The sequence below is a fragment of the Pseudopodoces humilis genome, chromosome 2, assembly GCF_049639895.1.
Source record: "Pseudopodoces humilis isolate 2021_Gansu_Grassland_sample_001 chromosome 2, ASM4963989v1, whole genome shotgun sequence".
Classification (NCBI taxonomy): Eukaryota; Metazoa; Chordata; class Aves; order Passeriformes; family Paridae; genus Pseudopodoces; species Pseudopodoces humilis.
In genome coordinates this window covers 63446943-63462423 of record NC_142201.1, presented here as the reverse complement: position 1 = coordinate 63462423, position 15481 = coordinate 63446943, and positions in this window count along the sequence as shown.

Here is a 15481-nt window from a genome sequence, read left to right as displayed (position 1 = left end):
TTCCAATATCCTGAAGAAAGCTGAACTATAAGCCTCAATTATGTATATATTACAATATACTCAAAACAGATTATTTCCATCTAGCAGCTTCTGCTTGTCACAGAGGCAAAGACAGTTGCATGAAAATCTTTTTACAACCCACCATCATTTGCCACCTAATGCCACAGTGCCTCAAGGCAAGGCATGCCTTTTACTGCTTGCAGTGAACTGCTGGGGCCTCTGTCCTCCATCATACCTTGCAAAACAGGCAGGCTGGCAGAGCCTCTGCCAGCCAGCTCCAGCAAAGGACGTGTCCCATCAGGATCTGCAGACAAAAGGTGCCTATTGGAGGGTCACATCCTATTGCACATTCTATTGCTGAGGGTCTCGTGCACCCCAACATACGGTGTGCCAGGCATGCCATGGCAGCATCAAAGCTCAGGACACAGGTTTCTGGCTTTGCTCACCCACTGTCAGGTGTCATTTGACTGTTTTGCAGCCGTTTAGTTGTTGTCCCAAATGGCTTTAGGCTAGGTTTGGCTCCTAATCAATATCTATCCTCTAGGAGGTGAATTTGCTGGCTCAGAGTATGGCAACAGTGTTGTTCCTGTCTGCTCCAGAGAGTACAGCCCTGAGAGATCTCCCAAGCCCTTCAGACATTAGCAACTTTGCTACTCTTCTTTGCATTAATATAATCCAAGGCAGATATTTCTTGAGGATCCTGCCAGGGGTGTGAACTGTGGGAACACCTTACTCTTTGGACTTAATGAGTAAAACAAGACCAGAGATTACTGCAGAATATAAAATATTGAGTTTAGCCTTGCATAACATGACAGTGTGTGCTGGGTTTCCAACAAAGCACTTAGATAACCTAAATGACCTAATCTTATGCAGTAAGTATTGTGGATTTATTAGAGGTAAAAGCATACAAGAAGGAGAAAACAACCACTACGCATCTTATATTACAGCCAGAAGAATGTGTGCACAAATTGCACCAAGATTCTTATACCTTGTTGTGCAGATGACTCAGAAACATACCTTACAAAATAGAATCATTTTTCTCTCTTTCAACAGGTCATTACAGAGACAGGTCATGCTTGACTTTCATAGGTGGATTACTTGTTTAGGGACTAACAAGGCTGGGGGTACTTTGAGGCAGCAGCACACGTCTGAAGCCAAAGCCGCTGCCTTGACTCTGGGGGTCCCTGTGTGAGTGCCACAATTTTGTCCCCAGCCTCTGCTTCCTTTACACACACTCACCACATCTTGAAAAAAGTTGACTTGTATCAGTTCTGTCAGATTACAGGTTTTGCTTTTTTTTGAGGTTAATTTCTCCTATTCTCTTCCCACTGAATCACAGAATCATAGAATATCCTGAATTAAAAGATACCCACAAGAACCATCAAGCCCAACTCCTGGCCTTGCACAAGACACCCCAAGAGTCACTCCATGTGCCTGAGAGCATTGTCCAAATGCTCTTGAACTCTCTCTTGGCTTGGTGCTGTGATCACTTCCCTGGGGAGCCTGTTCCAGTGCCCAGCCACCCTGTGGGTGAAAAATGTTTTCTAAATATCCAATCTAAACCCCCCCTGACACAACCTCAGGCCTTTCTCTCTGCTCATGTCACTGGTCACCACAGAGAAGAGATCAGTGCCTGTCTCTCATCTTCCCCTAACAAGGATGTTGCAGACTTCAATGAGATCTCCCCTCAATCTCCTTTTCTCCAGGCTGAACAGACCAAGTGACCTCAGCCACTCCTTGTGTGGCTTCTCCTCAAGGCCCTTCATCTTTTCCTAGCCTACAAGTGAGACACATGGTAGGTAGAGCAACACTCTGGGCAGGGTCTGCTCTGCAGCAGCCTGCCAGCTGCCTAGCAGATAGAAAGCAAACTGCTGATAACCAGGTGCTGCTGGGGAAGGTACAGGAGCCTGGCAATCACCCATCAGGTGTTCATTAGACAGGTGCTATTCTGGACAAGCAGAGTAAGTTTATATTCAAGTTCAAGACAATCTTATTCAGGCAGAAAACTAGTGGCGTATAGTTCAATGCAAACATTCACAAGAAGAAATTTCAGTCACGGAACAGTTTCCAAGTAAAAATTGCTTCTTTTGTTATTTTTGTAACTTTTCCTCTCACAGGCATTTGACTGTTGGCCCCCTCTAGAATTAACCACTAAGCTTCATTCTGGATGGTGAAGCTGTGATGGAAATCACTTAAATGCACGTAGGTGCATTTAGGATAGTAATTAAGAAAACAGCTAGAATCATCTCTAGCAGAAAATCTCCAGGTTTACCCAAGAGCTGTATTCAGTCCAGGATTGTGATTTACCTGTACCCATAATTTCACAGGGAAGACTTCCAAAGAGCATGTCAGAAGACATTGCTCTTTGGCCTAAAATATAATGTCCAAACTTTCTTCACATATTTTCTGGCAATTGGTAGCCCTCACCAGTAAACTTTTTTATGACATGCCCCAACATACAGTCTGTCTTTTCTTCCTTTCCAAGTGCCAAGGCTCCAGATGAACTCTCACATAGGCCAAGAAGACATTGCCAAATTCAAGGGGACCATGAGACTTCACCAGCCCTTCACTTTGGCAACAGTTTTCCAGAGAAACGGCAAGACCAAGTTACGTCATTCCAGGTCCTAGTGAGGACACCACAGCCTGGCTACAACCAATGGGAAGCTTCTTCTAAGAAGAAGCCAGAGTATAAGAACATGAAAACTCCTGGGCCTGGTCGTGTTCATCAAGTTCCATGTACTGAAGCTAGTACCACCAGTGACCATTTCAGTCATTTGGGGAGGTTTAGGTTAGATAAGAGGAAAAAATGTTTTCACTGAAATGGTGGCCAGGCATTAGAATAGACTGCCCAAGGAAGTGGCAGAATCACCATCCTGGAAGTGTTTCAAAGATGTGTGGATGTGGCATTTAGTGCTATGGTTTACAGGTGAATGCAACAATGCTGTGTTAAAGGTTGGACCTGACGATCTTAGAGGTCTTTTCCAATGTTAATAAGTCTGTGATTTGTAAAGGCCAGCCTTGATCACAGCCATGAACATTGTCCATCTGTCCCCTGTCATCAGAGTAGTTGGTCTGCTGCAGACAGGTAAAGGAAACGGAAGAGGCATTGGCAGATAGAGAAAGTGCCTCTTGTTGAGCTTCAAACTGTGCTTTACGTAAGATCCAAACCAACATTTCATGTGTTGCTCTTTTCCTGGTGAAGAGCAAGACCAGCCTTTTCTGGGTCTAGTTTCAAAGCAGCAATCTAGTATCCTTACTGGGACCTATCCCGAACTAATTCCTTCCACATGTTTGATCCTCCTCTAAGTCTTGATAAAATCTAAAATTTAATAACATGACCACACTCCTGCTCTCATCCAAAGTAGGCATGGAGCTTTGCTGGAATGTCTTGTCCCATCTGGCCCTGTAAACACAGCACCAGCACTGGCCACCTTCATCTGCATGGACACAACCACTAGAAGGAAAGACTTGCATTGTGATATAAAGGCAGCAGCTTCTACCCTGGCCCGGAGAAGTATCTGGTGATTCCCCAACCCCTCCAGGAAAAAGGTGGGGAACTGGGCTTAAGACTTTCAGGTGTATCACAGTGTGGGAATCCTTTTTTCATGGTGCTTAGTGAGTCAGCTCCCTTTTGCAAGCTTATCAGGTTAAATCACTATTTTTCTGCATCTCAGCAGGGTTTGCTCAATATGAAAACAGACTACACAGGGCATTAACTCATCTGTCCCGGACCTGCTCCAGCAAAATACAGAATTGCCAGCATGTGAGAAAAATTCCCACTGGGAGCATTGCTCTTTGGGAAATGACTATATCGAGGTTGGTCTCTTTGGTTTTTTGCAGTAAATGTATTTGAGTTCAATACCAAATTCTTGGCAGTGCATTTTTGCAAAGATCAGACCCTTTAGGAAAACATTTCAGGATACATTGAATTTTAAAACTCATTCTGCAACTTCCATGAAGGAACAGTTCTACCCTTACTAACTCAAAACTCAGAAGCAACTTTTCCCTTGGGCAGGTTTGCACAAAAATGAAAGAAGCACTGAATTTTCCACATAATATTAGAGAGTAAAAGCTGTAAGCTCAGGCCCAAGTCACCTTCAGCGTGTTATCAATTAAATATAATAATATTTAATATAATAATATTATATTAATATAATAAATATAATAATGTCACCATCGGCTAATGGCACTTGCAAAGTCATCTGACTGAATTCCATTTTGATGTGAGCTAAGGTTAGATAATAAAAATACATTGTATTTGTCAAAGGCTGGAAGTGCACTCATGGACCTTCAATGGCTTGCAGTAACTTCTTATGGCACTGTTGAGTGAGTTTGCATCCGAGCCTGGAGATTTCTTTGTGATTTCCAAATCTTTCAGCTGCTTGCAATGAAACAATTCTCATACCACAAAAAGAGAAAACCAATTAGGCATTTAACCAATAAAAAGGCCCATATGGGCCCATGTACTCATCAGTGCATTTGAAGCCATGCTCTTTTACAGATAACAACAATTAGTTAACATTTCAACACCTTGTATTTGAACTTTCAATGCATTATTGTTGATTGCATTAACCAAGGGAAACTCTTTTGGTTAATAATTGCATATTCTGGTTGTAGATCCACTGGGAGCCCTCCCCAGTCCCTGACCAGGAAGCAGCACTGTGTTGTACCAGAGCTGCTCCAAGAAACACACAATATGCTGTGTGGCTGCAGACGAGCAGTCGTACTGTCACCCCGGTCACAGCACGGCTGTCTCCAGCCTCATGCACTGCACCACACCCAACAAGAGACAGGAACCCCAAGTCCCATGCCTCACTGCAGCCTTTGCAACACAGCCTTTATTTTGGATGTGTTTCCCTCTTTGGTCTGCTTTGCAGTAATGTCACACTGCAAAGCACTGATCTGCTCCTGGTTGTGTGCCACGCTGCCATTAAAGTTTTCTCCTCTCAGGCCACAGCACTGGGCCAGCTGAAGTAGGGATGCTGGCAGTCTGAATAGCATAAGGACCATCTAGGGAGGGAAAGATGTACTCTGGCAGCATTGGCAGCTACTGTGTGGTGAGCTAGCCCTGCCCAACTCTACCCTTATAGCCAGATAGGGACAATGCCCCTTGGCCCATGGGACTTGCTGACATTAGATCCTGGGCTCACCCGTGCATCTCTCATCTCTCACACACTTTTTGTTCCTCTCCAACTTCCAGCACAAATGAGGACAAATGTTCCCTGGGCAGCAGGTTTCTGGGAACTTTCTTCCCTACTCAGATGGTGGAAAGCATGCAAGTTTTGGCACCTTGCCCCATTTTCCCCCAAGACAGCCATACCACTTGTCTCTTATTGTCTTTCTTTTTTTCCCCAAGGCATTTCAAAATAAATAAAGACAGGTGCCAGAGTCTATTTGCTCTTGCTTCCTAATCTTTTTGCATTTATCATAACACAGACCAGTACTTCATTGCATGAGTTGCCTATTTCCTCACATAGGCATCCCATATCTGAACCTCTCTCTGCCTAGATAAACAACTCCAGGGCAAAAACAGAAAAGGTTTCCCTTTGCTATTTCAAATCCACTGAACAAACACCAACAGTTTCATTTGTCCCAAAGGGACCAAATGTATTTAATATCTCCTAGGATAAAAGGCCTTTGTTCAAGCAGTTCTCCCTTCTGCTAGCCCTGAGCCAGTAAAACCTAGCCTGGCCCAAGTGCTCTCTAAAGCAGCATAAGTGAAAGATCTTTGGGAAACTAGGAGAAGGAAGAGCTCAGAAAAGGTCATTGTCTCCCATTCAAGGGAAAGACCCAGGCTGAAGATCCTTCTTTCAAAAAGATGGGAGTCTCCCAAAGATTGAGATTTACCCCTGAAAATATACAGCTGTTCTTCAGGCTGGGTCTGCACAGCAGCAGCTGTGCCTTATTCTGGGCTGTTCTTGTAAGTGTGGCTATTGCACTGGTCAGAAGAGCATCTCCCAGACGATGTCATTCATAGTGTGACCACTCAACAAGGCCACCTGAACCTGCTGGTGTCTGCTGGTGGTGGCACTCTTTTGCAGGTGCCCCAGCACTGTGCAAGCAGTGCAGCCTCATCTGTAGCCACTGCCACTGCCTTGGCAAATCAGGACTCCCATGAACCCCATAAGGATGTTCTTGCCCTGGAATTCCCCTGCCCTTTCTCAGGCTACTTCCACTTCATTATCTGTAAGTAGTCTCTCTGGTTCTTTCCTTGGTGGAGGAGAAAGAGATTTCCCCACATTTCAGTCTGCTTGATCCAAGACCATACCTAGGGACATCTTACTAGGACATGCAATGAAAGTATCTCCAAGAAAGGAAGTAACTCCAGGGAGAGATAGTAGTTCTGCCATGCTGTGACTACCAGCACCAGAATTACACACATAACAGAAAAACTCACACTGTCATGTAAGGGACCAGTCCTGTCTCTTCCACGGCCTCTTCTTCTTCTTTCAGAGATTCATCAAATGGTTTGGGGTTAGAAAGGAACTTAAAGATAATTTAATTCCAACACTCTGCCATGGGCAGGGACACATTTTCCAGCTGAACAGGTTGCTCAAAACCTTCGTTGCACTGAAGGCCTTCAGCATAAAACACTTGCAGACCCTCAATTCACTGGACCATTTGTCTGATGAGTGTCAGCCTCTCCACTAGCACAACTTGCTGTTTCAAGGCTGAGAGCCTGATTCATTTGCCTAAGTACAGGTGAACAAGCCATTGCCAGCTGCCAACAGCATCTGAGGCATTGGCACAGTGACAGCCATACCCTACTGAAGCAACAGCCAGAGGCCATACCAAGCACCCAAGGAAGCCTCAAATGGCACTACATGTTTGGGTTCAGGCAACTGAATCAGGTCCACAGCACATACACAGCACACTTCTTGCCTTGGGCAAAACTACCAGCCTTGTACTCAACCAGCTACAACCTCAGTTCAGTAAACCAAACCAGAAATGTCCACATGCTTGGGAAGGAGCATTTTGGGGTGTCCAAGCCATGCCAGAGTGTCAGAAAAAGCTGCATGCCCCAAAACCTTCATTTGAGGGGACACAGTCTGAAATGTCGTCATTCATGGAGCACCAGAAACTACAGGGGCAAGGTGCTGAGCTTGGAGCTATAGGCTGATGCAGCAGCCTCTACTTTGCTTTCTCTCAGTAGTAAGTTTACTTCAATGGTTGATGCCATTTTAGAATGTTGCCTTATATTTATTTCTCTTTTTTATCTGTGCAATAAGTTAAAAAATGCCATATGCCTGTTTTTATATTCCTCAGGCTTCATCCCCACACACACACCATACACACAGTTTCCAGTTGAGTAAGGAATGCAACGCATTTATCTGTGGCTCAGCACAGACACTGGTGTACCAATGCATACATCCAGTGTGGGCGTAAAAGAGATATAGATGCCATATGGAAATCACATCTGACACATACAGCTTGGGACAAATGGGAGAAAAATCTGTGCTGCTCACGTGCACTGTGGAAAGAATTTTTCTGAAAATTGTTGTTCGCTTTGGCTTTATAACTCTCTGATACACCAAAGCACAGATGCCAGCTTGTTATCAGAAGGGAGTCAGAGGGAGAGATGGGACTTGACTGTGGCACAGAAGGAGAATTGGTCACCCTCAGCTTCCTCCCCTCACCCAGATTTGCAAACAGGCTGGACCCAGCCTAGGAGGCAGATGCACGACGCCCACCCACCGACTGGCAGCTCCACATCGGCATTCCCATGACTGCCAGGAAAGAGCTGGCTGCCATCCTGCCTCCTGGAGCTCCCTCCCTTCAGGGGACAATAAACACTTCACCTTCTGAAAACTGGATTGCCAGATACTTTATACAGCCAAATGATAACTGATAGGCAAAGAAGAGAAATCAAGCACAGCAAGGAGTTTAAGGTGGGTTGAGGAAAAGATAAGTTAGAAATAGGATTTAATTATACAGATGTTATGGTGATTAGGGTCATCCAAGTAGGTAGATGGATTTGCAAATCCAGGAAGTTTTGCTCTGGTGACAACAATTTCTTCTCCCTCCATCTTCCCTTCTAGACAGCACAGCCCTAGAATACCTAGAGGGAGACGACCTTGGCAGTGCCCCTGCTCCTGAAGACAAGAGGGGCTGTACCAGCACTGATGCAGCTTGTTTGGATGCTCAGGGCAGGCTCAGCCCCCAGCAGCACTCAGGCAGTCTGAAGGGAGGCTGCTTTTCCGGGGGTGGGGAGTGGGGAGGAGGAGAGACGTGATTTATGGAGGAGGCTGGCACCGATCCACTGATCCAGAGGTTTGCAAGTGGAAGTTCTATCACCCACTCACTATGCAAAGAGACTCATACCACCATCAGTGGAAGTCTGAGCAAAGACCCAAGGGCTGGGCTGGTGGAGGGAACATGTTGTTCTGCAGTGTGAAATGAATGTGGAGTTGAAAGAGTTGGGTTTGGGTGGAGCTGGGGCGGTCATCCTTCCCAGCAGCTGCGGGTGATGCAGGCAGAGCCCTTCCCTCAAGCCCCACAAAACCAAAACTGCAACACCGGGAGCTGAACTGGACAAATTCTTTTGTTTAACCCTTAGAATGCAGCTTCTAACTGGCTGCAGTAGCTCAGTCGTCTCAGCTGAAGTGAACAATGACAAAATATCCCCATTTTTTATCTCCCCAGCAGGAAACCTGTTTTCAGTAGTTACAAAGTACTTTGGAGGGTGATGGTGTCAGTTGTTGGCATCTCCCATACAAGCATTTCCCTCAGCAACCATTACTCTCAGTAAACCAAATCCAACCTGAAATCCTAGCACCAACACAGTCCTTGAGGGGGAACTAGTTCATGCCTGCCCAACAGCGATGGAGGAGGAAGAGGAGGAGGAAAAGGTCAGAAGACAGAGGCAGGCCAGGTTACTAAAACAGAAGGGAACCAGAGGAGTCTCACAAAACAAGGGCCAAGGAACGTGCCTGTTCTCCTTCTCCTTCAAGCAACTGCACAGCAAGGTACTGACTGTAAAAACAAATACAGCATTACAATGCAGAGGCAGGAAAAACCAAATCCCAATCACACAGAGGCAGAGAAGAAAAAAATTAATCAACTTATGCCAAACCTAATAATAACATAGTCCACACCATTAGCCTCCCCAAAAGAGAGGAAAGGAAAACAAAGACGCTGAAACATTAAACACAGGAATTAATGGAAAATATCAAGCAAATGTAAGAATAACAAGGAGTACAAGACTGCACACTGGCCTCCACTTCCCTTTCTCCCATTATGCATACAGAGACAGAAAGGAAAAGCAAGCACCATTCCCAGCCACAGTAATTCTGGAGTTTGCAGTTAGGAAGATTATTTGTAAGCCAATTGAACTAAGATAGCTAAATTATGCTCTTCAAAATGCTCTTGACTTGGTAGAGTCATTCTACTGAATTAGGTATGAAGTCAATGTGACTGCTTTTGAATCCTGCTCTGAACTCTTGCAGAGAGAGACCTGCATTGCTGGAGCTCAGGAGCTCTCAGGGAAAAGCCTGAAGTGGAGCATATTCCTCCCTCAATAGCATCCTCCAGGCAGGCATGGGGATAGGCCTCTGCAAAGCCAAGCTGTTGAGTCTGCTGTGTTTTATCCCACCCAGCACATTGACCAGGCTCAGGGCAACATTTTGCCATGTCTTTGGCACAAGTCCTGACTGAGAGACGGAATTCATTTCACCTAGCTGTGAATCTCTACAGAAGAGACATTTCCACATGCATGTGTCACCCGAGGGATGCTCTTGGCATACAGTGCAGAGAATCAAGCCTTTCTAAGGTGAGATTCACCTCACCTTCAACAAGGTGTCTGAAGTTAATCAGGTGAGTCACTCAACAATGCCAATGGCCCTCCATTGCCTATTAAGGGATGACAGGTGTCTAGTTCAGGTGAAGGTATATAGTTGTATGAGACTAATTCCATCTGTAGTTTATTTCCTATGCACATACTCAGGGAATGCATTTATTTATATTATATTTATTTTCTTGCATAAAAGCAAGAGAATGGGAGTAAGCACATTCTCCTCAAGCAATGAGAACCACAGCTCACATTCACTTTCTCTTCTAGCTCCCAAGCCTCTTTCTATGGTATTTTTCCCAACCTCAGCCCCCCCCACAGCCCCATCATCCTTTTAGTCATGCAGTGATTCTTCCTAAATGTTCCCTTTCCTCTTCAATCCTTCCCACTGGCTACCCAGCCCACCCAGCCCAAGTTTCCCTAGCCAGACCTCTCACTCAGCAAATCCAAAGCTTGTCACTGTTCCCCTTTTGCAAGAGCATTGAGACTGCAAGAGAAGTGCAGTCCCAATGTCTGTGTTCAGACATGGATGTGACAGGCGAGGCAGCGGTCAGGCTGGAGGAAAATCCCTGTTTGCTCAGTTGCTCCCCATAGTTGCTCCTGCCATGCAGGAAGGAGCAAAGCTTTCATGGATGTAAGTCACAGAGCCAGTCTTTTATAAACGGATGAGAGTTTTGCAAGCACTGGCAGATTTCCACACAGATACCAAGGTACATCACTGATGCAAGACCACCATCCTGCCAAATTTTGAATCCATGTCACAGCATGGGGGATGCAAAATTCTCAGGGAAACGGCCAACAAAGCTTTATAATACTTTTATTTCCCCACTGTTCCTCTTGGAAATGGATAAGTCTGGCTGGGTTTTTTTCCTTTCTCACATTTCTCCACATCAGTGTAAAACGCTTGAGACAGGTGAGGAAATTCTGACATGGTTATGAAGACTGTCTCCAGCGACTTCTGTAACAGAAGGGCTGTTCCCACTGGCTGTTCCCAACTAATAAAACACAGCATATCATCATTTACTCACAAACTTCATTCAGTTCTGAAGCTCATATGACTGCTTATAAAATTTTCCATGCCTGCTTTCCAATAGACAAATTCTGCTCTCACAAAGAGATGGACTTTACTGACAACTATGCCAAATCTTCCATAAAAAAGGTAAAAAATTTACTCACACTGGATTTTCATCTGGTTTATTCCTGGCTCTGATTCAGTAGATGTGAGCATGCTGAAACACTGAGTCTGTAGAATCCATACCTTAAGGAAGTTCAGCTCAGTACCCACACATGGTGGTTTGTAACATGCCTTTCTCAAAGAAACCACAGCATGTTCCTAAAACTGGTTCAGAGTGCAAGGATGATACATAGAAAAAGGGTTTGAACAGCTGGGGGGGATATCCTCATGTACTTCTAAGGAGTTCTTGTTATGTGAGCATGCAAATGGGTTCCCTGGGTTCCGGTCCTCCACTCTTGTCCATATTCTGTTCACTTCCTACACCTATAAAACCCTACACTCAGTGTCACATTGGCTATTTTCCCCACACCAAATCGTTAAGCTACGTTTCTCCAAAGCAACGTCACCCCTATCTGCATACTTCTGAGGGTCCAGCCTACACTGGAAGCTGGGGATTCAGATTCCACACACAATTTCCTGCAATATTTCGCTCTCTCCACCACTGATCTAATCCTGACTTTCCTTGCTGCTCTTTCAACCAAACCTGTTTCCCCACCATGGACATGGAAAGCAAATGGTTTCCTTCCATTATACAAGAATCTGACAGATACCTGAAGGCTGTTACCACACTCTCTGATTCCCATCCCTCTTTTCTTTCTGTTAAATCAGGCTTGTCATTCAGATTTTTTTCACTGCACAGGACATTCAGATCATTGACCACTGGCATGGATATCTTCTGAATTACCTTCCACAGGTTTACTTTTGTCACAAAGCCCAATCTATGTCATAGCTGAGGATCCACTAACAGTGGGCAGGATGGATAACTGAGGGAGCGTGTCAGGCAAGACTTCTCCATGTACATAGAATCACAGACTGGCTTGGGAGGGAAGGGATCTTAGAAATCATCTAGTTCTAATCTTCCTACGATGGGCAGGGACACCTTCCACCAGGTTGCTCAGAGCACCATCTTACCAGGCCTTGAGCACTCTCTGGGATGAAGCACCCACAACCCTTCTGGACAATTTGTTCCAGTGTCTCACAGTAAAGAATTCCCTCCTAATATCTAATTGAAACTCACCCTCTTTCTTGAACCCCTTCCCCCGTGTTGTGTCACTACGTACCCTTATAAATCATCTCTCCAACCTTCTTTCTTGTAGGCTCCCTTCAGCTACTGGAAGGCCACGCTTGGGTCACAGAGCATAGTTCACAGCAGGGGCCATGTAATGAAGTCTGTCTGTGTTGTTACCATGGTCCTTACAGCTCTCTCAAGGCTGTATTGCAAAAATAGAGTTAAAATATTGACTGAGGCACTTAAATTAGCCTGCCCAGGTGGAGAAAGAAATAAGACATGCCATTCAGTTGGAGATGAATAAGGACAGGCAGAGTGCACCCTGGAACAATGTGAGAAAGAGCTGAGAAAGAGGCCCAACGGAGTGACTTGTGATTAAATAGTCGGAGGACATTAGTTTTTGGTTCACGGCATGTGGAGTGAGTGCCCAACAGACCAGATACCCACCAGACCTCTCCTGAGAGCTGGTGATCCCCACCCAATGGCACCGGTCCGGCTCCTGCATCAGTACCACAAACTGTAGAAGGGCACCTTGCCAAGTGTTTTTTTCAGGGTGTCCATATACTAGACATGGCTACACTCACCAATTTTCAGCAGGCTTCAAGCCTTTCCTCGCATCATCCTCTCAAACCACAGAGCCTGGAATATCTCTACTTCTGCTTATATAATACTCCCAAATTGGCTTTCACATTCTCTGTGAACCACACACAAAACCTTTGCCTTAAAGCAAAACACCCTTCTCAAGCAACAAGGAACCATAACAGGCACTGGGATTACAAGAGCAGATTCCCACTGCTCAGCAAAGGGCAGCCCCACACAACATCATCCCCTGTGCGCAGGGCTTGGAGAGGTGTGTGAGAGGAAGCAGCTTTTCCCAAAACACCTGCTGCTCCCCCAAACTCCCCCGCCTCAACCTCAGCATGCATATAAATTGTTGCAACTATGTCAGAAAACCAGGAAAGCATCACGGAAAGCCTTCCCCTGTAACCATAGCTGGATGTAACGTTTGCAAGTGTAAAGCGCTTATGTTTGTGCAACAGCATTTCCGTACACTGTGTTCCACCTGGACCACGGGAAGAGGAGTTCACTGTGACCCTGCCACAGCATCATATTTAGGCACAATCACACTCTGCTGCCATGAAGGAGGTGAGGGAGGGAGCGAGGAGCTGAAAACTCTCTTTTAGTTCCAGCTGAAGCAGTAAGTGACAAAATTCAGGTTTCCACCCACTATCTTCTAAATTTGACATTTTGCAGCTATCATTTTCCACAAATCTGAGGAAAACGTACTTTTAGGAATAGCAGCATGACTCTAGTCCATAAAACTCTTAGAATTCAAGTCACTTTATTGATAAATGTGCCAAACAGCAATGCAGGCAGTTAAGAGAAAACATCGGTAAGAGCACCATAGAGGTCAGTGCAACAGGACTGCAGGAGGAACAACACAGTGACTGCCAGGTTGTCAACAAAAATGCTCAGATGTATCTCAAAGTCTTTGTTCGAAGGTGAATCTGTTATCACTCAAAAAAATATGTGATGAACTCCGTTTCAGTAAGGGATATATACACCTCTATTTAATTTCCCCTTAAGCAGAGATAAAGAATGCTTTTATTAGCTCAACTGTCTCTTTAGTGTAGCTACTACCTGGCACATGGCAAAGCAAATGGAGGAGACAGCAAACTAGGCTGGGAACTCATCTGCCATTTGTCAGTTTTGTAATACTCATGGATGGTTTTTGAATAGATAGTATCCAGTGGCAGAAAGGCAGGTGGTTAATGAAACTAACCTAAATAAATAATTCTAACTAACTAACCTAAATAAATATTCTGCACAGGTGGAGTGACCTAGCATCAGGTGGTGTGTGGGGTTTGAGGCTAAGACATACTCCACAGCCCAAGGATCCTTGGAGAGCTATGAGGAGGTGTCCCCCAGTCTCCCACTGAACTGTGAAACAGCTCAGTGCTCCATGGAAGGAAGCAGGGCCCAGGGACTGACTGTACAGCAGATCATTTAGGCCAGGGTAGAGGGATCTAGACAACATTTCACTATTCTGATCAATCACTCTATGCAAAGTGCAACAGCCTAATCATGATAAATAGGGAAAAAGCCATCTCAAAATGTTCAACGATCTGGCAACTGAAGGAACATTCATATCCCATAAGAAAGCAAGGAAAGATGTATCCAAATCTACTAGATGAAGAGTTGCATATTGTTTCCCCATCATTTTGTGTATCCTTCAAGGGAAAGTTTTCCATCACATCTGTTCCACTAATTTAAGATAAATTTAAAGAATATTAGAGTCAGCTCAAAACTGCATTTCTCAATTATAAAATTATTTTCCACAAAAAAAAAATAATACAAACGGGAAGTCAAAGAGAGAGGAAATGTGCAATCCCAAACTGCAGCTCCTGGAAACAGATGGAGCTGAAGATGACTTCAAGGAGAAGAATCAGACTTTTCTGCTCCTGGGGAGCTCAGCAAAGTAGAGGCATTGTAGCACTATCCTACTTCTGCTTCACATGGCTGCAAAAGTTTGTGGTCTCTTTGCTCTGCTGCAGCTCCAGCTTCAAAGGTGGGTGATACTGGACACATTTGCCAGGGCTCCATCAATACCACCCCACCTAATGGTTGTGGGAAACACTTCCCATCCTTGCCAGAAGCAGTTTTGTGAAGGTGTAGGTTGGTGTTTTGTCCTCCACTTGGCATTTATCCTGCCTCAAATGCACTGAGATGCTTTTTTAAAGATAAGTATGTTTCCTCAGTCAAAAAAAACAAAACATACTCAGTTTGTTGTAAGCTTATAGATGTTGCCAAGACAAAGCCTTACCAAGATCACAAGATTTGTGTACCAGAAATCACAATTTGCTGTTTGACTGCATACTACCCTATGTTGCAGGGTCCCAATGTATCTGGGGCCTCCAGATGCTCTTAAAATAAAATAATGTACTTAAAATAGAAATATGTTTCAATAAAGGTACCGGTTTTACTAATTATATTGCTATTCTATCAATACTCCAACTGATTATCAGTACCATTAATTATGAAAGTAAAATAATAATAAGCCAAGCTGAACTAAAATGTTTAAATTTTTAAAATGTAGATTCCTGAAATCTCTTGCATTTTAAGCATTTTGCTGAACAAATGGATGTTAGCCTGTGAAGAAGCAGCTCATTTGCTAACAAGTCATCAGAAAGGCTGACAAAAGTCAATACACCAAGTATTATTGTATTTGTAATAGTTCCAAAGGACAGTATCTGGATAAAAATTAAGCCTATCCTTACAGTACCTTTTTTTCCAAAAAACAGATCAAAACTGTCTCCTTCCGCTGCTAAAAGTAGGTGCTTTCTAGGGTTTAAAAAACGTAGTATTGACCTAGACAGTCCAAATCTAAGTTTAAGTCAACACTGAGAGGGGCCCAGTTTTTAGGAAGTTCTAAGTCTGGTTCATATAAATG